General features: G+C 35.9%; 1 protein-coding gene and 1 long non-coding RNA gene across 4 annotated transcripts in view; one reads left to right on the top strand and one right to left on the bottom strand.

The window, feature by feature from the left end:
• The window catches only part of PCDH15 (protocadherin related 15), a 1,700,294-nt gene that overhangs the window by 794,360 nt on the left and 878,914 nt on the right, over positions 1 to 27,020 (bottom strand). The gene's annotated exons all lie outside the window — the stretch shown is intronic.
• Positions 1,493 to 2,844, top strand: LOC309858794. Of its 3 annotated transcripts, none has more exons than XR_014308328.1 (4): positions 1,493 to 1,585; positions 1,808 to 1,902; positions 2,029 to 2,371; positions 2,450 to 2,844. It is a non-coding gene; the product is annotated as an uncharacterized lncRNA (long non-coding RNA). The 3 variants fall into 3 exon arrangements; XR_014308329.1 differs by having other exon boundaries at positions 1,811 to 1,902; XR_014308330.1 differs by lacking the exon at positions 1,808 to 1,902.

Raw genomic sequence — 27,020 nt, forward strand, 5'->3', positions numbered from 1 at the left:
TGTTCATAGACACTATGACACAAATTTTAGATCAAAACCTGTGTTTTACTTATAAACCCTTTCCTTATTAACTTATTAGACACAGAAAGCACTTTTTGTAAATTAGCAATTAGGGGATGAAGAAAGTATTGTGGAGATAAATATATTTGGAATATCCCTGACATTTTTACCATCACTCATCCATTTATGAAATAACAATATTAACGATGTCCATTCCAAAAAGAAAACATCAAATACTAGATCCCATGGCAATGTTAGTCACAGAGCACATAGCAGGGAAGATATAATCTTGCCTTAGAGCTGTTCTTCCCTAAACAAACAGGCAAATAATAATACGAGAGAGCATGTGTTATAATACATCCAGTTACCAAGACCCTTGGGTACTGGGGGACATGTAAACAAATTCTTCTGAACAGGGTAAGGCAGCAGGTGGAGTTTTCACAGCAATGACTTTTAATCTGAAATTAGTCATAAGCCACACAAAATCAGGGGTGTATGAAGAACAGAGTATGATCAGGAAACAGAACATGTTTCGCTGGACTCTCGGATATTCGGGTGTGAGCAGGGAAGAACAGGTTGAGGCCAGATCATCATGGATGGAACAGAGAGTATAGTTACTGGGAAATTTCTCAAAACACGAAATTCATTTTTTAAACTGTTCCAAGCCAGCTGCCAGGTCGTGAAGCAGCCTCGTGCATATTCCCACAAGGTGAAAAATGGAGGCCTGCCCTCAAGTAGTAAAGGGGCCTAGAAGCAGATTTTCCAAGGCCTGCCAATAGTCACTTGGGTGAGCTTGGAAGCAGAACTTACCCCAGTGACACAACTAACAGCTTGACTGAAACACTGTGTGCAACCCCAAGCCAGAACAAGCCAGTTAGGCCAGTCCTAGGATGCCTTGCCACGGGATGTTGGCGAGAATATGAGTATGATTTTTCAGGCTGCTATGTTTGGGCTAATGGTGACACACAATTAATACACAGTTAAAGTTAAATGGGTGGTCAAAACTAGGCACGTAAGAGTTTATTCACAGTACTGGGTACCGGAAGTTCTGTGTGTGTGTTTGCATGCACGTGTGTGTGTGTGTGTGTGTGTGTACATGCATACCTGGAGTTATGGGGGAAAAGTGTGGGGAGATGGTGGTGGGGTCCAATATCAAAGATCTTGCCACAGTATTAGAAATCTGTATTTGGCCAGAGTATTAGAAATCTGCATTTTCAGCTGTTACAAGTCTCTAAACCATTCATCATCTATCATCATCATCATCATCATCAATCAACTAAAGGTCTCCAGGTCTGCTAATATCATTGAAAAACTTCTTTGTAAGATTTAATTAATTCATATACTTGAGAGAGAGAGACAGAAAGCATGAGTGGGGGGAGGGAAAAAGAGAAGCAGGCTCCCTGCTGAGCAGGGCTCAATCCCAGGGTTCTATCCCAGGGTTCTGAGATCATGACCTAAGCAATGGACATTTATCTGACTGAGCCTTCCAGGTGGCCCCATTACTGACCAACTTTTAAAACCACCTATAATGTTCAAAGCTTTGCTTATGACCTCAATGTCTCTAGAAAAGCAAGTACTTCAACAGGTACATAAGATACTACCCTTTATAGAATTTGATAATAGGTTGAATGGGATGATCAGAAAGGAAAATGCCAGGTTTTCCCCTCAGGTTTCTGCCCACCAGGAAGAGGAGTTCCTCTGAGCAGGTAGGGTGGGGTCTATATTCATGGTTTGCAAATGGTCCCGAGAAGGATGGTATAGGGCATGGTGGCTGTGAGAAAATGGAATAATCCATGTCCTCGTGCAGCAGATTCGTCCTAATGGTGCACAGCAGAAGGAAAGAGGGAGGTCTGTTTTTCTAATCAACTTTTAGGAAAAAAAGATTCTTAAAAGACATTTCAGGTAAGAAAACCCAGACATCCTTGTATCTTTTTTGAAAAAGGAATCAATATAGTGTCTAAATTTGTTGCTATGTCTCTGAAAACACTGTATGCCTTGTTTTAATGCTTTATTTTGTTTTGTTCTTAGAAGCAGCCTTCAAACAATCCTGTTCATGAAAAAGAGTCAATGAGTGATAATCTACTGTATGTTTCCTGGCTGTGTGACTTCTTAGATTCGGTTGGAGTCTGTAGCCACTAGAAGCTTTCAGAGCATGAAATTCTCCTGCTGTAACTCTTCAACTGGAAAAACCATTAGCTGGGAACCAACCCATTTTGTTCTATAGCTCCCTTTCAATACCACAACTTTATATTAATCTATTACGAACCTCATGACTGACAAATTTTGAGTCTAGAAGGATCTTTGGCATTGATTTATTAACTGTGAAATCTTTCTTGGGCAGGAGCTGGGGAGTACTCTTCAGGGTGTGGAGGTGAGCACGCTGAAGTGAAAATGAGGGATGACCCAGTGCTTTCAACCACACGATCATCTAAATTTTTGTATTTTACAGACACTGAATACATGGACATCATTCTTCAAGGAAACTGGACTTCTGAACAAGAACTTTCTTTATACCCTATCTATAATTCTTCCGTGAAACTTAGACAAACATTTTCACAGCCTGGAAAATATACCCATGCCTTCTGCAGGCTTTCTACTTGTGGGGTAAAGCCACTCAAAAACTAGCTTTCCTAATTTTACAACCTTTCTGGGAGGAAACAGAGAAGGCACTAAATTAAAAAAAATAGAAATTGTATGTCCCTCAGTTGTTAAATGCATAAAGGTAATTCTCCAGCCATTTTATCAGAAAAGAGGAATATATTTACAATTCATATGAAATTCAAGGTAATATTTAACTACAATTATATTTCAGAGATGATAATTTAAAACATCTCCAAAAGTTCTTATTTGTTCCCAAATTACTTACTGCTATGAGAGAAATAACAATAAATAATTTAAAAGCATGATTCATAGTGTCTTTTAGCTTTAGTATATTCATCTGCATACTTGGAACTGAAACTGTAGACTCCTTTCTTTATTTATCAAGCTCATGCAAGGAATGCATTTATAATTATTACCTCTGCATCTTTTTACTAAGCTATATATATTCATTCTATGCATGCACGTGTATACATACATTCATACAGGTCAAGATGATATGTGCTTATATGAAGTGAAAAGCAATGAAAAATTGCATCTTTCTATGGAACCCATCACTTATTTTTTAAACTCATAAAGAGTACACTTGTTTCCAGTGGGATTTTAATCCTACTAAAATTCAGATATTCAAATCATCTTCTATCACTTAAACTCTAAAAATCAAAATAACTTCTCTGCAATATAAGTTTTGATTTTCTCTTAAGTCAGATGCTTTGTAGATGAAATCTAATTGGGTTAAAACTTCATCTTATTCTGTGATTTAACCTTTGCAGATTCAGCTCATTCACAGAAAATAGACTACAAATAAGAAATGGTTAAAGCGGAATGTCTGGGTGGCTCAGTTGTGTAAGTGGCTGCCTTCGGTTCAGGTCATGATCCCAGAGTCCTGGGTCCTGGGATCCAGTCCCACATCAGGCTCCTTGCTCGACAGGGGGCCTGCTTCTCCTTCTGCCTCTGCCTGCCATTCCGTCTGCCTATGCTTGCTCTCTCTCCCTCTCTCCCTCTGACAAATAAATAAATAAAATATCAAAAAAAAAATGGTTAAAGCTTGTGACTTCATAGACATGAGATGTAGAAATCTAACTTCCATAATTTCTAAACTAAGTCATTATGCCTAAGCTACTCTTAAAATTAAAATGGAAAAATTCCAAACATCTCTGATAAAGAACTCAAAATAATAACACAGCAATCGGGGCACCTTGGGGGACTCAGTGAGTTAAAGCCTCTGCCTTTGGCTCAGGTCATATTCTCAGGGTCTTGGGATCCAGCCCTGTATCAGGCTCTCTGCTCAGTAGGGAGCCTGTTTCCCTTCCTCTCTGTCTGCCTGCCTCACTGCCTACTTGGGATCTCTGTCAGTCAAATAAATAAATAAATAATCTCAAAATAATAATAATAATAAGCACACAATCAGGTAAAAACTCCAATCTCAGGGACAGCACCAGCAAAATGGAAATGGTCTACTAAAGTTTAAATGAGATAATGATGCCACACACTCAACAGAAACACAAACACAAAGTAAGTACTCAAGGAAATGAAAGCCACTCTTATCCCAATATTGCTCCTTATCTTTTATAATTCAGGAATAATTACGATCTTGACATTTGAGGTTCTTTTTGTTTCTTTCCTGATTTTCTTTGCTTTATATAAGTAAATGAGCTCTTGATAGAAAATGTGCAATTCAAATTCTAGATTTCCACTTGGTAACATCACTGTATGCTAGTAAATTCTATTTTTAAACATACATGATTATATCCTACATTAGCAGTATTTTCTGAGATCTGGGTTTCATAATATTTTGAGTAGAAACAAATAAACTTTTTGGAGCTCATCGGTTTGAAAGGGAGGGTATTGGAACCTTCAGTGGTGTTGAGCTATTGATTCTCCAACTTGGTTTCTGAAGGAAAAACAGGCTCTAAAAGTGGTGTCCTTTTCCAGTCACTCAACTTTCTGTGAAATCCATGTTTTTACACTACTCACCTTTTTCTAGAAAAAGTATGGGAGGAGGAAATGTATGTAAATTTGATACTGAGAATTTCCCAGATCAGAGAGTCTTGGGTAGAAGAAGGCTTGTGTCCACCAGAACAGAAGCCAATGCTAAGATCATTACTGGGGGCAATTCTCACACCTCAGTGACTGCCCGCCAGCCTGCACTGTTCATGAATAAACCTTCTATGGTTATGAGCGATTGCACAACAGAGGCAAGAAAACAGAGCTCTCCTCCAAGGAACATATTTAGGAGTATGAATTTAAATTCAGTGAGGCCTAAACTTCAGTACAGGATTTTCCTTTTTGAAAAACACAAGCTCACCTATTTTCAGTTGTCTCACTCATAAAATTGGGAGTAATTGTAACAGTTCAGGGATTAAAATTATATTATAGACATAAATATCTTAGCAATAAAGTAAAAAATAAAAAAAAACTTTTGTGTTAATGTTATGATGATACATTTCAGACTACAAAGAAACAAAGAATGATCTGGATAGAAATGAAATGGAGGGCATGTATTACATGGAGCACTGGGTACGGTGCATAAACAATGAATTCCGGAACACTGAAAAGGAATTTAAAAAATAAATAAATAAATAAATAAATAGATTTTTTTTTTTAAAAGAAAGTAATACAGTCAATTTTAGAAGTGTTTATCCCACATAAAAGAATATAGGACATAAATAAGTGTCAAGATGTACTATAAGGACCTCAAACAACTGCGAAGTGGAAAATACAACATGGCAAATACCAAAATAACATTCAATGTTTCGCTCATGTTTTCAGAAAATATCTTTCATGTCTAGAAAATCTGTGGAATAAATGAGCCACTATCGGGCTCCTAGGTGGCTCAGTCTGTTAAGTGTCTGCCTTCGGCTCAGGTCATGAACCCAGGGTCCTTGGATCCAACCCCACCTCCAGCTCCCTGCTCAGCAGGGAGTCTGCATCTCCCTCTCCCTTTCCCCCTTCCCCTGCTCATGCACTGTCTTTCAAATAAATAAATAGAATCTTTATAATTATAAAAAAATAAATGAGCCAATACTTTATTTTATTATTGTTTTAAAGATTTTATTTATTTATTTGAGAGACATAGATAACAACAAAGAGCACAAGAGGGGAGGAGCAGGCAGAAGCAGGTTCCCTGCGGGCCAGACGCCCCGAAATGAGCCAGTGCTTTAAATGAATTCTTAATTTTTTATTAATTTATTTATTTTCAGCATAACAGTATCCATTATTTTTTCACCACACCCAGTGCTCCATGCAATCCGTGCCCTCTATAATACCCACCATCTGGTACCCCAACCTCCCACCCCCCTGCCACTTCAAACCCCTCAGATTGTTTTTCAGAGTCCATAGTCTCTCATGGTTCACCTCCCCTTCCAATTTAACCCAACCCCCTTCTCTCTAACTCCCCATGTCCTCCATGCTTTTTGTTATGCTCCACAAATAAGTGAAACCATATGATAATTGACTCTCTCTGCTTGACTTATTTCACTCAGCATAATCTCTTGCCACGGAGCAGTTTTAAGATAAAGTAAGTCACAGGAACACAGCATCTTTATTAATTAGCCACAAAACATAAATATTTAAAAATAAAATATTTTTATATTTAAAAATATTAAAATTTTATGTATATATATAAATATATATGAATGTCAGCGGAAAGGGAAATAGGAGAAAATGATGTTGGAACCTGAGAGCTAAACCTTCCCATTACTCACCTCTCACATAACAGCAATGATTCATGATACATAGCTATTTTATTATTTAATTATGACACTAAATTTCTACTTTAAATTCAATGTCAGCATGGTCATTTCTTTTTTTTTTTTAAGATTTTATTTATTAATTAGAGAGCGAGAGATCGAGGGAGGGAGAAATAGAGAGAGAGCACAAGCAGCGTGAGAAGGGCAGAGGGAGAAGCCAACTCCTGGCTGAGCCAGGAGCCAAACACGGGAATCGATCCCAGGACTTGGAGATCACACACTGAGCCACCTAGGCACCCCTATCATGGTCACTTCTTATTATTTTATTTTGTTCTGTTCTGTTTTTACTATTCCAAGTACTTTTAGCTTGTTACATAAAATGATGTAACTGTGAATTGTCTTGAGGATATTTTACCTGTATCTTTTTTCCCCACCTTAACTGTCTGACAACTGTGTCTTGCAGGATGCAGAAGGGATTGTTTTTGTTTCATTTGTTATTTTTATTTTTTATTATGTTCAGTTAGCCATAATATAGTACATCATTAGTTTTTGATGTGGTGTTCAACGAGTCATTAGTTGTGTATCATCACCACATGTCCTCCTTAGTACCCAACACCCGGTTACCCCATTGTTTCTGTTTGCTTTCACTATTGTTATTACATAAGAAGAGGCTTTTTAATAGATAAGAATTGGTAATTTAATAGATAAGAATTTAATAGATAAGAATTGGTAACCACATGGTATCAAATAGGATTTAAAGGGCAAATATGGTAACCACATGGTATCAAATAGGATTTAAAGGGCAAATAATTTGAAATTTTAAAGTTAACCTCTTTTATTATTTATGTATTCTTGAAAGTTTTAAAAATACATAGCTTTGGCTTCATAATAGCATCATGCCAAATATTCTGCTTTAAAACTCTTTTTGTTCACATAACACGACCTCTTAATTTTGAATTTAGGTATCTACAGGTATATCTATATACAAATTAAAATCTTCACTAATAATGAAAGTATATCATTCTATTGAATATGCCACTTACTTTGTTTAACTTATTATATTAGATGGTTGTGTTGTTTCTGATTTTCCACTAAGTAGAATGCTATGAATATGGAAATGTATATATTTATATTTATATTTATATTTTTGCACACTTACAGTTTTCTGTGAAATGTTTATGCTTACTTATGTTTTTTCCATTTATAATATCTTATGATATATCAAAAAAGGAAAGAAGGGAGGGAGGGAGGGAGGAAGAAAGAAAAAAAAAAAAAGAGTCCTTACATAAACATCCTTTCCATTATTGGTTACTTCTCATTCTGTGCCACACTTAGATACAATTTAGGCCACTTGCTAACTTCTCTATCGAGTGGCATTCTGCACATCTCCTTATCTTTGGCAGAGAGACTCCTAAATCAATACTTATCTAGAAAGAAAGCCTTAATATGGGAAGAGTGATGTTTAAAAGTCATGAAGCAATCAAGGGGAAAAACCATGTGGTTACCATGTTAATCTGGAATCATCATCCCTTCAGCCTGTCTAGTCACAGCCACCTAGAGAAAGGCAAAGCCATCCAAATGGAGAATTGCAATGAAATCGAGTTTACATTCATTTGGCTAGAAAGCACACCCAGGTTGATTTCATGGGCTGGAGAAATACATTAACAAGCATGAAAACGAGGGAGGAAGAGAATACTTGAAGGGCTGGGATCAAGTCATATATAAATGAGTTTCTTGAAACAGTTAAAAGATCACTCACAGATGCCGTAACATGGACGCACCCAAGGAAAATTAGAGAACAATGTTCTGACAGGATGTTCCCTTAGGTTCTATCATCTGTGTCAAATCTGGTCAGTGCTATATGGATTCCTTATTTAGAAGGATTTTAAGGGAGTGTGTTGTGGAGGAGAAAGAAAAGCCCTAATTTATTGCTGTATCTGCCAGGAGAAAGGGAATGAAATGGAGGGCTTGTCTTCCATGGGGTACTGCAAAGATCTTCAAATGCGATGCTGGCCAGAACCTGCTTTAAATCACCTGCCGGTCATTTAAAAGCTGAATACTTTTGATCAGTTACATATAACCTCTCTAATTCTTTGTTCTCAATTTAATCACTTGTAAAATGAACACACAATGCCTACTCTGATGAGCTACTGAATTCAGAGATCACAGATAAATAAATGTTCTAGCAGGGTGCCTAGCCCAGGACAGCCAACAGTTCCCTGATACCTTCCAGTATCATTCCTGATTCTTTCAGTGACATGGAGTCTTTACTCTTGCATAGAGAGATTAGTCATTCTTCAACTGTTGATGGTGTCCTGTGTGTGTACAACTTCCTTATTGAAGCTACTTTTGATCATTATAATGATTTCCCCCATGTCCTCAAGAAAGGGCTTTTTTTTTTTTTTTTTAAGATTTTATTTATTTGTTTGACAGACAGAGATCACAAGTAGGCAGAGAGGTAGGCAGAGAAAGAGAAGGAAGCAGGCTCCCCTCTGAGCAGAGACCCTGATGCAGGGCTCGATCCCAGGACCCTAAGATCATGACCTGAGCCGAAGGCAGAGGCTTTAACCCACTGAGCCACCCAGGGCGCCCAAGAAAGGGCTTCTTGATTAAGAGGCTAAACAAGAAAATTCCTCTTTCTCATTTACAAACGAAAGTCCATATTAATCAACTGAATATGTTTGTAAAAAGAATATCCTCCTTCCCGTAGTAGGGTGGGTGTAAGCTTCCTCACAATTTGTTTCTCTTCTTAGGATAAAGATCTAATGCCTGAAGGAGTAATAGGGTTTTGGACAAAGCATTAAAAAATAAGCTTCAGACAGTATTATACATTCCTATGATATTTCAGTAACTGTCTCAATGATGTGGCTACCTTCAAAAAGTGATGAGTTGCATAACATAATTTGATAATTTTGAAATACAGGTCACCTGGAAAGGAAAATAAAATAGTACTGTATATCCTCATTAAATCATTATTTCCTATGTCATAGAAAGAAAAATTGGCCACCTTTTAAAATAAGTCATCAAGGTGCTATGACCTTGAATGTCCAGTAAACTTCATCATGAAGGCCCTATTGTAAGTCAATATAACCAGCAGTAACAAGAGCTGTGAAGGAAAGCATTGCTGCATATGTCTCATGTGTTTGTGGAGTGATCTTACCACATCATGATCACTATGTTAACTGTAGGATTCTCTCACCTCTGAAAGTAGAACTCAGTAGTTCTTACACATCTAATTCATGGCCACCAGCAGAGCAGGTGGATGGTGACAGGGATAGGATGAGAAAGACTCAGCCTTTGAAACAGAAACATCTACATGTAATTCTCATTGTACTATAATTCTAGCCAGCATACCCTATAATGAATGTGACAGAAAAAATATATAAATGTATATGTTTTACATATGTTTATATATATTTTATATATATTTACATAAATTTTTATTGTATTCTAATAATATGCTTGGAGTGTTATACAATTTAACATCTTACTGGGGATACATACTCATTAATTTCCCTGTCTTTTGAAATTTTGTAAAAGCATTTTACTGGTAAATTCATATTTATTTCATCAAAGATAAGTAAACAACATGAATACATAAAAATCAGCTTTGCCTTAATGAATATTTTGTATACATTTATATATATATATTTTTTTATAGGTTCCTTCTAATTATATTCTCTCAACTAATTCTCAGTAAATTCCTTAAATAGTTCATTAAATTTCCATTTGGGTTTAGAGAGGAAAATAAGACACTGAATCTTTTTCTGTATGAAGAAATTTTCACCTTTAATCTTGCTCTTAATGCCTACATAATGTTTCATCTAAAACCTTAAATACTCTATGTTTGGACATTCTGATTTGTTCTAAATTCACTATCACTTTTTCCTTCTGTTTTATGGCACTGAGATTACTCTTTTCCCATAGAGCCCATATTCTACTGTGGAGATAGAAATCAAACCAGAGAATAAATGGAAATCCAGATAGTAATCATTCCTAGAAGGGAAATACAAACACTGAGACTGTCTTGAATGTTACTTTATATCATAGCCCTTCCTTTTGTACAAAGTGGGTATGCACAGAAGTATATCATGTCATGCACTTTTTTTTTAAGATTTTATTTTTTTGAGAGAGTGTGAGAGAGAATACAAGTACAAGTAGGGGCAGTGGCAGATGGAGAAGCAGGCTCCCCACTAAGCAGGGCAGCCTGATGCGGGCTCCATCCCAGGACCTCAGGATCATGACCTGAGCCGAACGCAGACACTTAATAGACTGAGCAACCCAGGTGCCCCAATATCATGCATCTTTTTAAGACCAATCTTTTGAAAAGTGGATATGAGAAAGTGTTGAGTGGAAATAGGGAAGTTTAGCAGTATGGAGAAAATAGACTAGTGAACAAGTTTGTACTTGGAACCAAACGACAAGAATAGAATAGTTCTGGGAGTAATTGATGTGTGAGATATAAGAATGCTTTACAGGTTTAGGGCTTGAAATCTCAGGTGGATGATGGTGTCATTTTTTAAAGATAGGAATGACTACCTCTATCAAGTAATACTCTGTTGTATACTCAATCATAAATATCAGTGTAGCAATGACATTTTCTTTAGATAACTTCTTAGAAATAGAATTCATTAATATTGTTTCTATATTCATTGCACCCAATGCATAATTCCCCTTATAAACATTCCTACCAATTTAAATTCATACTAACTGAAGATGATAATATTGGTTCCACTGGGCCTTAAAGTATTATAAACCATTTAAATATTACATACCTAAATCATAACACAGGTGATGGTTAATTTTAGGTCAGCTTGACTGGACTGAGGGATGCCCAGAGAGTGGGTAAAACATTCTTTTTTCAGTGTGTCTATGAGGGTGTCTCTGGAACAGATGAGCATTTGAATCAGTAGACTGAGTAAAGTCTATGGAAATCAACCCAAGGTGGACATCACCCAATCCTCTGAGGGCGTGAACAGGAGAAAAAGGTGGAGGAAGGAAGGAAGCACAAATCTTTCCTATTTGCTCAGCTGGGATGCCTACCATCTTCTAACCTCAGACACTAGTGTTCCTGGTTCTTAGGCCTTTAGACTCAGTCTGGGACTTATAACACTGGCCCCTCAACTCTTAGGACTTTGGACTTGAACTGAATTACTACACCACTGTCTTTATTGGCTCCCCAGCTTGAAGACAGTGGTTCATGGGATTCCGTGGCCTCCATAACCCTGTGAGTCAATTCTTTCAATAAATCTCCCCTTTTATCTATCTTCTATCCACCTATCCATGCATCCATCCATCCAGTTGGTTGTTTCCCTGAAGAAATTTAATATAGCATACCTTACAAAAATGTATACATTTTAGAGTACAGATAAATGCATTAACACAGCATGAATATACTTATGAAAACATCACAGAGGTAAAGAAAAATAAATATTAGCCTATCAGAAACTATCACACTTCCTCCCTTTTGGCTTCTAATAGCATGAAATAATTTTCTTCATTTTTCCATGTTATGGAAATGGTATAAAACAGTATTGATATGTGTATGTGTTTGGCTAATGTTGCTAATGTTTGTTAGTGAGATCAATCCATACTCATGGTAGGAGTATGTAGAACATTTGTTTAGTTGTGTGGTGATCTGTGGCTATACTCTGGTCCCCCTTACATACCGTCTCACTTTCCCTCAGTCAGTCACAGTCAGGAAGCAGATGATCGTCCTTCTGGCATATTGCCAGATAGTTATTAGTCCTGTAATGCTACTTCAGAATGCCTACATCATTCCACTCATTTCATCTCATTACTATTATTTCACACTTATTATCAGTATTTTAGCATCTCACATCATCACAAGAAGAAAGGTGAGTATAGTACAATATTTTGAAAGAGAGAGCATATAACATTTACTAGACCATATTGTTATATCTGTTTTATTAGCTATTATTAATCTCCTACTGTGCCTAATTTCTAAATTCACCCTTACCATAGGTATGCATATATGGGAAAAATAGCATATATAGGGCTCAGTAGTATCTGTGGCTTCAGGCATCCCCTGGGGATCTTGGACCATACCCCTTACAACAAGGGAGAGACTAGTGGATATTCTTTACTTAACACAATTTATTCATTCATTCTATTATTTATGGTTATTTGAGCTGTTATTAGTTTAGGGCTATTTAAACAATAATGCTAAGAATATACTGATATTTTGGTTCCATTTATGATGACTATCTTCCTAGGAGTGAAGCTTTTGATATCCTAGTATATACATAAATTTATATTTAGAAGATATCAAATCATTCTTTCAGGTGAATTCACACTTTTATACTGGAAGCTTGCTTTGAAAATCATGAATTATTCACATGCTTGCCATTATTTTGTATTACTTTTCTTTCAATTTTAGCCCTTCTCACAGGTGTGTAGTGGTATAAGTTGATGTAATTTGCATTTTCCTCATAGATTTAGGCTCCTTTTCCTAAGTTTGCTGCCCATTCAGATAGCAACCTCATGAGCTTGTAGCTGTAGTCTCTTGTCCATTCCTCTCTAGATGTCTGTAATGTTTTTACTGACATGAAGGAGTATCCTATATATTCTTTATATGAGATCTGTTTTTGTTATGTGTGTTACAAACATATCCTTCCACTCTATGAATTGTCTTTTCACTATCTTAATTATATGTTTTGATGAGTATTTTTAATCTTAATATAGAACAATTTATCTACCTTTTTATCACAGTTAGTGCTATTGGTTCACATTTAAGAAATCATTCTTTGCAGGCGCCTGGGTGGCTCAGTGGGTTAAGCCGCTGCCTTCCGCTCGGGTCATGATCTCAGGGTCCTAGGATCAAGTCCCGCATCGGGCTCTCTGCTCAGCGGGGAGCCTGCTTCTTCCTCTCTTTCTGCCTGCTTCTCTGCCTGCTTGTGATATCTCTCTGTAAAATAAATAAATAAAATCTTTAAAAAAAAGAAATCATTCTTTGCCCAGGGTTCAGAGGATACGCTCCCGTGGTAACTTCTGGAATCCTTATGGAGTCTGCGCACCAGCTAGGACTTGATTTGTGTATGACGTGTGAGGAAGGGAGCTATTGAAGGCAAGATACACCCTACAGCACAGTGAATTTTCCTTGGGAATGTGAAAGCTGATGTTAAACCAGGGGCGCAGGGAGAAGAGTTTATTAGAGGAATGAAAAAATGAGTTATTGACTAAAACTCAGGAGTGTTGAGAGATGAAGTTGAAGAGATAATGAAGACTAGATTGGGACTTATTAATAATAATAAATTTGCAATATTATAATAAATTCTACTATTTAGGGTTGCTACTTTTAATGACAAGTAAGGCTTGATTCCCTTCAGAGACAGAAAGTGAAAATAATGTATAAGTGAGATTTACACAGAACTCTGGCTTGAAATGCCTAAGTCTTATTTAAATAAAAATCCATAGGCTTTTAAAATAAATTCATTCTGAATAGCAATTCTTTATCAATAATTGTAATAGTGAATTGATTAGACATCAAGCTTTGACACTAGAGGATTTTTAACATTTTTTTATAATTTTTTATTTTTTATAAACATGTTTTAAAATGCCCTCCAATATAAGCAAATTGCTAAGGTATATAGATATGCTCACATACATTTGGAGTGGAAGGCCTTTTAAAGACCTTCTCCTCCAGAAAAAGTAAAATACATTTTAAGAAATAAAATGTATTTTTCATGAAACATTTTCTACCTTTGGTATGTAACATAATAACTTTTTTTTCTATAAAAGCTAATAAGATTAAGTATCCAAATGATTTTTAAACTACAGTGCTACTGAATTTGAAATGGTCTTGTGCACAATCAATTATGTTTAGGTCAAAAATGTTTAGGTCATTCCTACTTGCTCATAATGAACAAGAAAGAGTAAAAATCGGTTCAAAAAAAGTATTCCAAGATGCAAAACTATTTGTAGTCACATCATTTCCTGAAATCATCTACACACTTATTGGGCAAAACTGGGTTATAATAACAGATATTAGAAGCATTTATAGGAATCCATGAACCACCCTCAGATTTCAGCTACTAAATAATATCAATTCATCTTTTTAAAAGAATCAAGTTAGTAAATATGTATTCAGTCAAAATCTCCATTAGTGGCCTTGAACAACATATAATAATATGAAACTCAAGGAAGTAGTAGTCAAATCGAAACAGGTAATATCTTTATACATGAAAGTTAAATATGAGTCTAATGATCAAACATTACCCAGAGTCATTATTAAAATTCACACTGCGGGTGCCTGGGTGGCTCAGTGGGTTAAGCTGTTGCCTTCGGCTCAGGTCATGATCTCAGTGTCCTGGGATCGAGTCCTGCATCGGGCTCTCTGCTCAGCAGGGAGTCTGCTTCCTCCTCTCTCTCTCTGCCTGCCTCTCTGCCTACTTGTGATCTCTGTCAAATAAATAAATAAAATCTTTAAAAAAAATAAAAAATAAAAATAAAATTCACACTGCATTTGTATCTTGCAGAAACATGTGATATGCAGAGCTGATCTTGATAGAGAGGATAATATAAAATTTTGGAATGACCGCCATGTTTCCTAATTCTTTACTTTTTACCAACATCCCAAGGGAGCATGCAGGCTTTTGAGGCCTAACTCTTGAGGAATGGAAAATCAGAAGATATATATGAGACCTTAGAAAAAAGAAAGCAGATAATCCTGCTAAGAACATAGAACTGAGTTCATGATGTTATATGTACCTGTTTCTTTGAAGCAATGCTAAAAGTGTTTCACTGTGTTTATAATAAGAAATATGGAGCCCTGTGACTGCCCTTGCTGTACTCTTAACTGCTGATCTTTGTAGGTGATGAATGGAATTGGACCTTGAGCTATCCACTTAAGCTACTGACCTAAGAGCTATTTCATATGGCAGGTAAGCCTGATCAGCCCCAAAGCAGGAGCAGAGAACTTGTTAAGTAAGACAGTCGATGAAATTTGTTGCAAGCAAACTCCAGTGAGAATAGCCTCCCCTAAGATAAATAGTGCATCAGACAGCAGTATCTCAGTACTGTAGATCCCAATGTTCTTGCCTTGATGGGTTTAAGGAAGAAGTGTTTAAATATAGCATATACTGGTATGGCACCTACTGGAAATTAATTCCTGGTGTAGAAACTGGATACTGTTTGAAGCAAGTACAGGGACCAAAACACCATTCTTAGAAGTTATGTAAATAACAGATGGAGAATCAAAGAATGAATGAGTGAATGAATGAATGAATGAATGGCCTGAAAGCAGTCAAGAAAGGCCAGGGTATGGACTTAAGATCACTGGAGAAAGCTAGCCTACTTAACTTCTTTATTGATAATTTTATTTCAAAATAATGCAAGATTATTTTGTTAAGGCCCACCGTTGAGACAAAATTCTGATTCTTATTCCATGAAAACTTTTGGCTATTTCAGGTCAACAAATATGCATTATCACCTAAGTCTGCCAGACACAATGTTCAGTGATGAGCCTACAAAAATAAATAGCACATTTGCTCTACCAGCAAGTAATGTGCAATCTAAAGCAATAAAGAAACATGTAAACAGATAATTTTGAGAAAGGAAAGAGGTGAAACCATTTAAAGTCAGCCACAGCCTACTAGACTGAGAATGTCTTCTTGGAGTAAACACTATCTAACATAAACTTAAATTTAGGTAATGAGTCTGATAAGGAAATGTCAGGGACTGTTATGTTTCAAGCAAAGGGGAAAACATGGGTAAATGTAGGCAATCATAAAACACATAGGTATTCTATACTATTATAACACAAACATCAAGTTGGGAAGTGCTGGAAAGTAAAGCCAGGGAAACAGGCCAGGACCATGATACAAAGGGTATGTTGTATATCACACGGATGATCACAATGGAGCCATAGATACACTCCATGGAAGGGTAATAAAGCAAATGTCATATTGTAGTTAGATCACTACTGTAAGAGGAAAGACTGGATTCTGGAGTATAAGACATAAAGCAAAGGGGTATGAGGTTTATATTTACTGTTCAGTTTCATCCAAGATGCAGAGAGCCCAGTTAGAATATGGCAAATATGCTGAATCTAATAGAGTAGTTTTCACTGGTACCATATAATATATAACTTATTAAGTGGCATAAATATCACCTACGTAAATATATACAAAGTGCAGAAAAGTTTCAGTAATGATGCTGAAAAGAGCTTATCATGAGTCTGTAAATACCAAAAACTAGATTATTGTCCCGATGGTTGTGTTTCAGCCAAATTTCTAGCTTTTTTCCCCGCCCATTTATGTGATGAACCAGAATAAGATGTGTGTGAAAGAGTGAGAGACAGACAGACAAAGAGAATCTGTGATTTGCCACCTTCATCCTTGGAGGAAAAGTTGCTTGGACAAGGAAGTATCTTGGGAAAGAAGCCGTGCATGTATCAAGAAAAACTATTTATGATGTGCCAACATCTAAAAGCTTCAGAGAATTAATCAAAACTGTAAAAATATACTTTTTTTGCAAATAAATTAAAACATACAAAATGAAGGCAATAATTAAGATACAAATATAGAAATATCAGTAGCTTGGGCACCTCGGTGGCTCAGTGGTTTAAAACCTCTGCTCAGGTCATGATCTCAGGGTCCTGGGATCGAGCCCCATATCAGGCTCTCTGCTCAGCAGGGAGCCTGTTTCCCTTCCTCTCTCTCTCTGCCTGTCTCTCTGCCTACTTGTGATCTCTGTCAAATAAATAAATATTATCTTTAAAAAAAATATATCAATAGCTTTAGAATAGTTTGGTAATATCTCAGAGAAATGATTGTCTACTTAATTTTATCAGTATAATAAAATAAGGGTGATAGCATATCTTTTTCACTTTTAACATATTTTAATAATACAGTTCTAAAGTATTTTGAGGGAGGTTTCAGGTGTGAAAATAATTTTCCTTCCCATATTGATACACTTCCAGGCCATTTTTCTTGCTTCCACTTTCTGATATTCTGCAAGCTCTATGAACTTTGCTAGTTTTAATTTCACTCTTCTTTTTCTTTGTCCATAATAAGACAGTCTGAATACTGTCTCTCAGCTCTTATTTCACTAGTTCTCGCAGTATTTGCTTCCTGTGAAGTTCTTAACTGGTCTACTGAGGATGCGTCCCTGCCCACCCCACAACCGCAGTAGAGTCTGCACCAGCTTCTGGATGTCAGAGTAAGGGTGTGTGCCTGTGTGCACATGCATGCATGTGACATCACCTTCCTCCCTGGAGTGCTTAAATGAAACATTGTAACTATGTCCCACTAGGTAATGAGCTTGAATGAGTATCTCTGAAGCAAACATTTGTTTTTGTCATTTCCTAAGAAGAGATTTACCTCTCTGCCTCATGAGCTGGGCATCAAATTGTGACATCCCTACTCTGGGGAAGAATAATTCTGGATTGGCCATGAAGACATGCTTGTGGATTTTTGCCTTAGATTTTCACAATCATTGATTATCTTCTTTCATGTAAGTTACCCTTCTCTCCAATTATAAAATGGTTGCTTAACCAGCGAATGATCTTTGCAATAAATTCCTCATAGTGTCTGAAATTCAATCACATGTTATAGAAACAGGCTTATGTATTTGTTTGTTTCCTTGTTGTAAATAAAGAATGTTATGCTTGGTTCCAATATTCTGCACTTACTCTTGGATGGATTGAGGAGAATGGGAAATAAACTTACTCCACGCATTTTTTTGCATTATTATATATTAGTACATAAATATACATTTCATCTAAAATATACATTGTTTAATCTGTTTAAGCCTGTTTTATTTTCTGTGTAATGGTTATGAAGATGATATTAATAACAATTATGATACAAAATAACAGTATCTACCATCCATTGTCCTGAGGATTAAATGAGTAAAGAACTCTTAGTGATATGTCTACCACAAGGAAACACTTAAAAAGCCTTAGCAATTACTAACAATCCCTAGTTATATATTATATCTTGTGTAAAACAGCAATTCTCAAAGATAATTCTACCAAGCAAACGGCTGAGTCATCCTTTTTACCCTGATTGTACTAATTTCTTTTTTTTTTTAAGATTTTATTTATTTGACAGACAGAGATCACAAGTAGGCAGAAAGGCAGGCAGAGAGAGAGGAGAGGAAGGGAAGCAGGCTCCCCGCCGAGCAGAGAGCCCGATGCAGGGCTCAATCCCAGGACCCTGGGATCATGACCTGAGCTGAAGGCAGAGGTTTAACCCACTGAGCCCCCCAGGCGCCCCTGATTGTACTAATTTCAATCAATGCTGTCTGTCCCCACCCAGAGAAGGATAATGAAAGGATTCTTTATAAAACTAGTAAACGAAACATCAGTTATCCACCTGACAAGAGCTTGCCTCTAACGGTTACAAACACTGACAAATCAATAAACAGCACTGGAAAAGTATTGTAATATATGCTGCTAGTTTCAAAATTAATCATGTTTAGTTTAATCTCATTCAATAACATTGATGATGTGATTCTCACTGTTAGTTACATTTCTTAGTGAAACCATCCTGTCTTAAGACCATCCTACCCATCATTCAGAGCTTTCTAATAGCAGTGTATTAAGTCGTTATTAGCAGGTTCATTATCTATGGGCTACTGCAGAAAATAAGAGCCTCTATGATGGCCGTGGGCTAGAGTTCAGTCCGCTCATGTCAGAAGGAATTTGAATTATACTTTCCCTTCTCGCTCCTGCTCCCATCTTGCCATAACTTGTTGCTAGCAAGAGGCAGAATAGAAGAGTTTTTGTAATTGGTGTTGCAAAAAATAGTTAGTTTAGAACACAACGAATCTTTCATTTATGTGAGCAGGAAAAAAAAAACTATAAAAAAACACAAAGCAAAAACCCTTAATAATAAGGGTTTCATTATAAAACCCTATATTTATAATATAAATTATAATATATAATTTATATATATTATTAACCCCTTATATTTATAATAAATCCTATTTCTTTTCTCTATGTAATAATTTGAGTTTTGAACTTTTCTGAATCCACCACCTCATTATTGTCATTTCAAATTTTATGATTAGCAGTAAGATGGATGTTTAATTTCTGTTCCAAACTGGGACTGTTTTGGGAAAAGCAGAATACTGAATCACCTGCAGTAAGGAATGGCATCCCTGTATTTGGAAAGTGTGCAAATACCGGACTCAGAAATGCCTTAGAGTTCTTTTTCAATTCCCTGACCCACCGGATGGCTATACCTGCTCAACAGATAAAAGGCAGCTGGTCATTACAATTCAGGCTATTCACATGCTGAGCCTGAACAGTAGTCAGGAAGAGTTCCACTGATTAATCTATTTGTGACTCTACAGAAGGAAAATGCCTTTATTTTAATACTCTGAGTCACTGCAACATATTACTGAAGCACTGTTAGGGAGGCCCTGAAATGATTTCTTTTCAATAGTGATAGTGTGACTTGGCCTAGTAACATTCCCTTTCAGACATTTCCCTGACAAACTCATACCTTTTACATTTGGAAACAAGTGGTCTTCATTTCCAAAATGGAATAAATTGTCACCACGAGTTTCTGGAACTTATACAGCCTCAACAAGCTATGGGCATCCATTTTCAGGGCAGTCCAATAAAGGAAAACATGAAGTCTTTCAGCTATTCCATGGATGAAAACTAAAGAACCAAATAATTTTGAGTGGATATAAAACTTTAAAGCCTATTATATACTCTAACATTACACTAAAAAAAAAAAAAAAAAAAATCATCCCTCTAAGCTTTTCTCTGCATATAAATGTCCAGAGATGTCCAGTTTAAAAATAAACACTTATTACTTATTTATTACTTATTTGCTTTAACCTTTATTTGAAAGCAAATATACGTTGTTTCTTTTAAACCTTAGTTCTAATGTCTGTAGCTATGCAATAAAAGTTTACTCGATTTTTAAAATTCAAACCTTCAAGAATTGGAAACAACCAAATTTATAATATACTGTCTTCATTTCATATATAATACCTTCTGTTTTGGTAAATATTTCTCACAGTTTAATTTCTAGGTCTTTCATTATTGATAGTGTTTAGATTTGTATGATGTTTAATTGGTTCTGGCTTATCTGTCCTTGATTATAAAAACATGTATTAAACATTGCTGTATTTTGAAATATCTACAGTTATTTATGTTTTAGGTATTGTCAAGGTAATTGGGTCTTCTGAGGCACTCCTAAATTTGAAAGTTGAAAGAAAAGAATTTTTTTTTTCACTTTCCTAGATATTATGAAATCATCTGATCTGTTTTCCACCACTCTTCAATTTGCTACATAGGCTTTACTAAGATAAAGGAAATGCATTGTGTCTGCATAACCTAAAAACTGCCAGGAGGGAGAAAGAAATGAGCTGGAATCTTTCTTTTTAGAGATGGGGGGAGGGGCCGAGGGAGAGGAAGAAAGACAAACCCAACCAGGCTCACCTACCCTGGAGCCCCTCACAGGGCTCAAACTCATGACCCTGAGATAATGACCTGAGCCAAAATCAAGAGTCAGGCGCTTAACTAACTGAGTCACCCAGGTGTTCCAAGAGCTAGACTCTTTGTTGAGCCTGAAGGCTCATAGGAAAGACTTACACCCCACATTCAAGCTGTAGATGGACATACAAAGAAATACTAGGGGAAGAGACAATAATGGGGACAAGATACACTTGTAAAAGTCTTGTAATGAGCAGGGATGTTTTGGAAAAGTTCAAGTACAATCTTACATTTACAGTGGAGGACAGAAAGAGCTCCACAGGTCAGTTCAAATAAGGGAGAAGGTTGATAGATGGAGAAGGTTGATAGATGATGCATGGCTGGGAGATGTTTCACTGGGGTTTTGGGGTGCAAAACTAAGGGATCAGTGACTTAACACTCCTACAGTTGTCAAGAGTGACACTGGGAACTAGGTCTTGGAGGCTTTACTTGGAAATGCAGGAAGATGGTGAGAAGAGAGAGAAGTAGAAGTTAACCAACTGGGTTGGGGAGTAATATAGGTTTAAACTAAAAACCATACAGAATTAATCAACTTAACAGTTATATCAAGTCTCTCTCCCTTAATTTTGCTTAAAATAATCATGAAGTGGATAGTTCAGGTGAACTTTGAGCCTTACTATGTAGAAAAGGAGATGTTAGCATTTGATGTGTAAATAGCCATATGATAGATGCATGATAGAAGAAGGTGGCATGGATTGAATTTACAAAGACAGCTTTCAGTTCCTAGCTCAAAATTTAAAGAGATTATCTCTCTCTGACCTTACCAGAGGCAGCACAAATCAGCAGTAGCAAGGGAGGTGCATTTGAACTTTCCCTCAATGCACTGGAGCAGCTGCCTAAGTATTGCTCAGGTTGCTAAAGCATGCTAATCCTTTCTATCTGCTTTCCTGTGGCCTTCTTGAAATTGAAGAAGTGACAGTTCAAATACTATCTGGATTGATTATTCAGAATTCCATAGACCATGGAAGATTTTAGAGGCCAGTAAATATTTTAACTGATGAATAAAACTAGTGTCTGTGCAAAGTCTCAATGTACCTAGAAACTTTATTATGGAACTCTTAAATATTTCTTGATAAAGCTCTTATTTATTTGCCATATACCTATTAAGTTTATTCTATTTTGTAAGTACCTTATTTGTTGAGAAATTAACCTAAAAAATTACCAAATTTCATTCCTTAGATTCAGAAAAATAAGACATGTTAAGTTTATCAAAAAGATAAAACTCTTTTCCTACCAACACTTATTTGATTTTTAACTTGGTGAACTTAGGGCTACAATTTTGTATTTGGGTTTCAGAAGAACTGAGCAGCTCATCTTAATTCCATGTCTGATGTTTTTCAGTGAAGCAACATGGCTTATGGTAACAGGATAGAGTCTGTGAGGCTGACAGATTGACTGAAGTTACTTGATCTCTTTGAGCTTCCATTTTTGTATTAGAAATGCTGACCACTTAGAAGCCCTTATTAGCTGGTTATGTTTCCTTTCACAAACTCACAAATATACACTACTTAGAAAGAACTATTCTGGACAGCCAAAAATGGGACAGAGCACAGTAATCAGAGAAGGAGATCTTGTTTTAAGGAAAGTGTCAGATATCTTGTGAGGTGAACAGTTTACCGCAAATAGCATAAGTTTCTGTAAATAGCTTCTCCAGTAAAAACCAAAGGGCAGCTTTTCCAGTGGTGTTGAGGTAGGCAGAGAGACAGTATATGACATAGCAGAGCTTAGAGCACAAACTCAGATGGTGTTTGTGTCCAGTGCATGATCCCCAGGCTCAGATAGTCACACAGTATACACATATGTCCTGTAAATACAATCTTATCCTCAGTAAGACTTACCAGAGATGTTTCAAAAAATCCTTAATCACTGATTTTAATAGCATTATGATCTAATTCGAGTATAGCAATCATAACTTTTGAAAAGAGACATTTGGCTGAGTAACTTTTTCCAAAGGACACAATAAAATGATCTTGTAGGCTTCTCAAATAACCTAAGAAATTCATTAAAAACAGTTTTTCATGTCCTAATAACATGGTGCCACTAACTTGCTATAAGATCTAGGAAGTTAAATTCAAGCCTTGCCTTAAAGGGTTAGCCTTTGAAGCCATCACTTAACACCTCTTCATATTTTATAGTGGTCCCTCTACCATTCCCAAGCTATTACTATGAAGGTCTTCATGCTTTCTGTTCACTTAATCTTACATTTTTATAATTTTTTTGTAGATTTTATTTATTTATTTGACAGACAGAGATCACAAGTAGTCAGAGAGGCAGTCAGAGAGAGAGAGGAAGGGAAGCAGGCTCCACGCTGAGCAGAGAGCCCGATGTGGGGCTCGATCCCAGGACGCTGGGATCATGACCTGAGCCAAAGGCAGAGGCTTTAACCCACTGAGCCACTCAGGTGCCCCACATTTTTATAATTTTAATGCCATGATGTAAACAAATGCATTCAAGTCCAAAAACATTTTAATATCATCTCATGTAGCACATTCTTTTCTATTCAGTTTTTGAATAAAAAATTTTTATTTCTCATGTTATCATATTAAGTTAATAGAAATTACTAGGCACATGCCTATTAATAAAAAATATTGAGATTAGTAATTCCTACCATTTATTTTTCTAGTCCTGTCCCCAAACCAAAAATATACCAGGAAATAAATATAATGAATCTCACCAGGACAACAAATATTATCTGCTTTAGTTCACCACTTTATACCCAGTACAATGCTTGATTTGAATTTGAATTAAAATAGTTATCTTTTCAAAAGGTGACTATATGAATCATTTGAATATAGTTGTCCTTCTTATTCATTAATAAGTTACTATCAGCTGTAGAGAGTAGTGCACCTACACTGAAAGACTGTGGGTAAAATTTATATGGCTCAACAGAATATACAAAAAAAAAATCAACTGCTATACCTATATACAAAATTACAACATAATTGTATATAATAGTATATACAACTTTGTAGATAGATGTAAAACGTTCCTTCTTAAAATGGTTATTGAAGCAGATCCTATCCTATGGAACCCAGCCAAGTACAAGGAAACACACTTTGGATCAAATGTTGTGTATAAAGGAGGGACGCCTGAATGAAATGGAGGGAAGTAATATGCCGGATACAGAATTTAAAATAATGGTCCAAAAGATACTCCATGGACTTGCGGAAAGAAGAGGGGACCTCAGTGAGACCCTTAAAGAGATAGAAAAAATTAAAAAAGAACTAATCAAAGATGAAAACCTAAATAACTGAAATTTTAAAATTACACTAGAGGGAATAAATAGTAGACTAGAGGAAGCAAAAGAATGGGTCAGTGTCTTGGAGGAGAGTAATACAAAGCAATCAAACTAAACAGGACAGAGAAAAAAATGACAAAAAATGAAAACAGACTTAGGGAATGAGAAAAATATCAAGTATAATAACATTTATTATATTAGTAAATTATTATTATACTAGTATTATATATTATAATATAATAATATAATATATTATATTATATTATGTTATATTATATATTATATTAGTAAATTATTATATTAATAAATAACATTTATTATTATAGAGAGCCCAGAAGAAGAGAGAGAGAGAAGAGGGCAAAAAAATTTATTTGAAAAAATAATAGCTGAAAACTTCTCAAATCTGGGGAAGAAAACAGAAATCCAGATCCAGGAGGCACAAAGAGGCCCCAATAAAACAATGCAAAGAGGTCCACACCAAAACACATAGTTATTAAGAATGGCAAAAAGTAGATAAGAGAGAATTTTAAAATCAACTAGAAAAAAGAAAACAGTTACACCTAAAGGAAAACTCATAAGGCTATCAGCTGATTTTTCAGCAGAAACATTATAAACTAGAAAAGAGTGGCAAAATATACTCAGAGGGCTGAAAGAAAAAAAAAAAAAATGCCTCCAAGAATATTCTATCCAGCAGTGCTATCATTCAGAATAGAGAGATAAAGAGTTTCTCAGAGAAACAAAAGTTAAAAAAACTCATAACCACTAAACCAGCCCTACAGTTAAAAGGGACTTTGAGTTGAAAGGAGTAAGAATAACAAGTGCAAAATTCATAAAAATTTCCTATATAAAAATCATTTAAGATATTCACAAAATAAAATTATTTAAAAGTATGATACCATATACCTAAAACATGGTGGGAGGGGAGTAAAAATTTAGTGGTTTCAGAGTAGTTTCAAACTTAAGCAACCATCAGTTTAAAATAAAGACTGCTACATGCAGGGGCGCCTGGGTGGCTCAGTGGGTTAAGCCGCTGCCTTCGGCTCAGGTCATGATCTCAGGGTCCTGGGATCGAGTCCCACATCGGGCTCTCTGCTCAGCAGGGAGCCTGCTTCCTTCTCTCTCTCTCTCTGCCTGCCTCTCAGTGTACTTGTAATTTCTCTCTGTCAAATAAATAAATAAAATCTTAAAAAAAAAGACTGCTACATGCATAAGACATTATATATAAACCAAAAGGTAACTGCAAAACAGAAAATAGTAATAGATATGCAAATAATAGAGAAAAAGGAATCCAAGCATATTACTAAAGAAAGATAGTGAACCATGAGAGAGAAGAGCAAGAGAAGAAAGGAAAAGAGAACTATAAAAATAAACACAAAACAAATAACAAAATGGCAAAAAATATGTAGCTATCAATAATTATTTTGAATGCAAATGAACTAAACACACCAAACAAAAGATATAGGGTGATAAGATGGATAAAAAAAGCACCACCTATCTATATGCTGCTTATAAGAGACCCAATTCCAGACTTCAAGTTATATTGCAAAGATGTAGTAATCAGAACAGTATGGCACTTGTACCAAATAGACTTATATATCAATGGAATAGAAAGCCTAGAAATAAACCCACAACTATATGGTTAATTAATCAACAAGGGAGGAAAAAATATCTAATGGGAAAAAGACTGTCTCTTCAACAAATGGCACTGGAAAAACAGGAAAGCTACATACAAAAGAATGAAATTGGGCCACATTCATACACCATTCACAAAATAAACTCAAAATGGATTAAGGACCTAAATATGAGACCTGAAACCATAAACATCATTTAAGAGAGCTGACACAGTAATATCTCTGACATCAGCCACATCAATATTTTTCTAGATATGTCTTCTGAGGCAAGGCAATCAAAAGCAAAAATAAACTATTGGAACTATATCAAAATAAAAACTTATTCACAGCTGGGGCGCCTGGGTGGCTCAGTGGGTTAACCCTCTGCCTTCGGCTCAGGTCATGATCTCAGGGTCCTGGGATCGAGCCCCACATCGGGCTCTCTGCTCAGCAGGGAGCCTGCTTCCTCCTCTCTCTCTGCCTGCCTCTCTGCCTGCTTGTGATTTCTCTGTCTGTCAAATAAATAAATAAAATCTTTAAAAAAAAAAAAAAAAAAAACTTATTCACAGCTAAAGAAAACATCAACAAAAGTAAGAGGCACCCTATGGTATGGGAGAAGATATCTGCAAAACACATATTTGTTAAAGGGTTACATATTTCTAAAATATGTAAAGAACTTATACAACTCAACACCAAAAAAAAAAGTAATCTAATTAAAAATAGAAGACATACAGATGTCCAATAGACACATGTAAAGAGTCTCAACATCACTCATCATCAGGGAAATACAAATCAAAACCACAATGAGATATACCTCACACCCATCAGAATGACAAAAAAAAAATTAAAAAAAAAAAAAAAACAAGAAACAGCAAGTGTTGGTGAGGATGTAGAGAAAAAGGAATCTTTGTGCATGCTTGTAGGCATGCAAACTGGTGGAGCCACTATGGAAAACAGTATTGGGGCTTACTCAAAAAATTAAAAATAGAACTATCCTAGGATCCAGTAATTCCTCTATGGATTATTTCTATATAGAAAACTCTAATTCAAAGGGATATATGCACCCCTACATCTATAGCAACATTATTCACAATAATCAAATTATGGAAGAAAGCCTGTGTCAATGGATACATAATATGGATAAAGAAGATGTGATATATGTATATTTTGTGCCATATTACACTCAATATAGTCAATATACAGATATTAAGTACTTAGTATCTTGGTATTTGTGATATGGAAGGATCTAGAGTATATAAATCTAAGTCAAATATGTCCGCCAGAGAAAGACAAATATATTATTTCACTCATGTGGAATTTAAGAAACAAGACAAAGAAAAAGAGACAAATCAAAAAACATATTCTTAACCATAGAGAAAAATGGTCGTTTACAAGAGGGGAAAAAG

This window comes from Mustela nivalis (assembly GCF_964662115.1).
Source record: "Mustela nivalis genome assembly, chromosome: 2".
NCBI lineage: Eukaryota > Metazoa > Chordata > Mammalia > Carnivora > Mustelidae > Mustela > Mustela nivalis.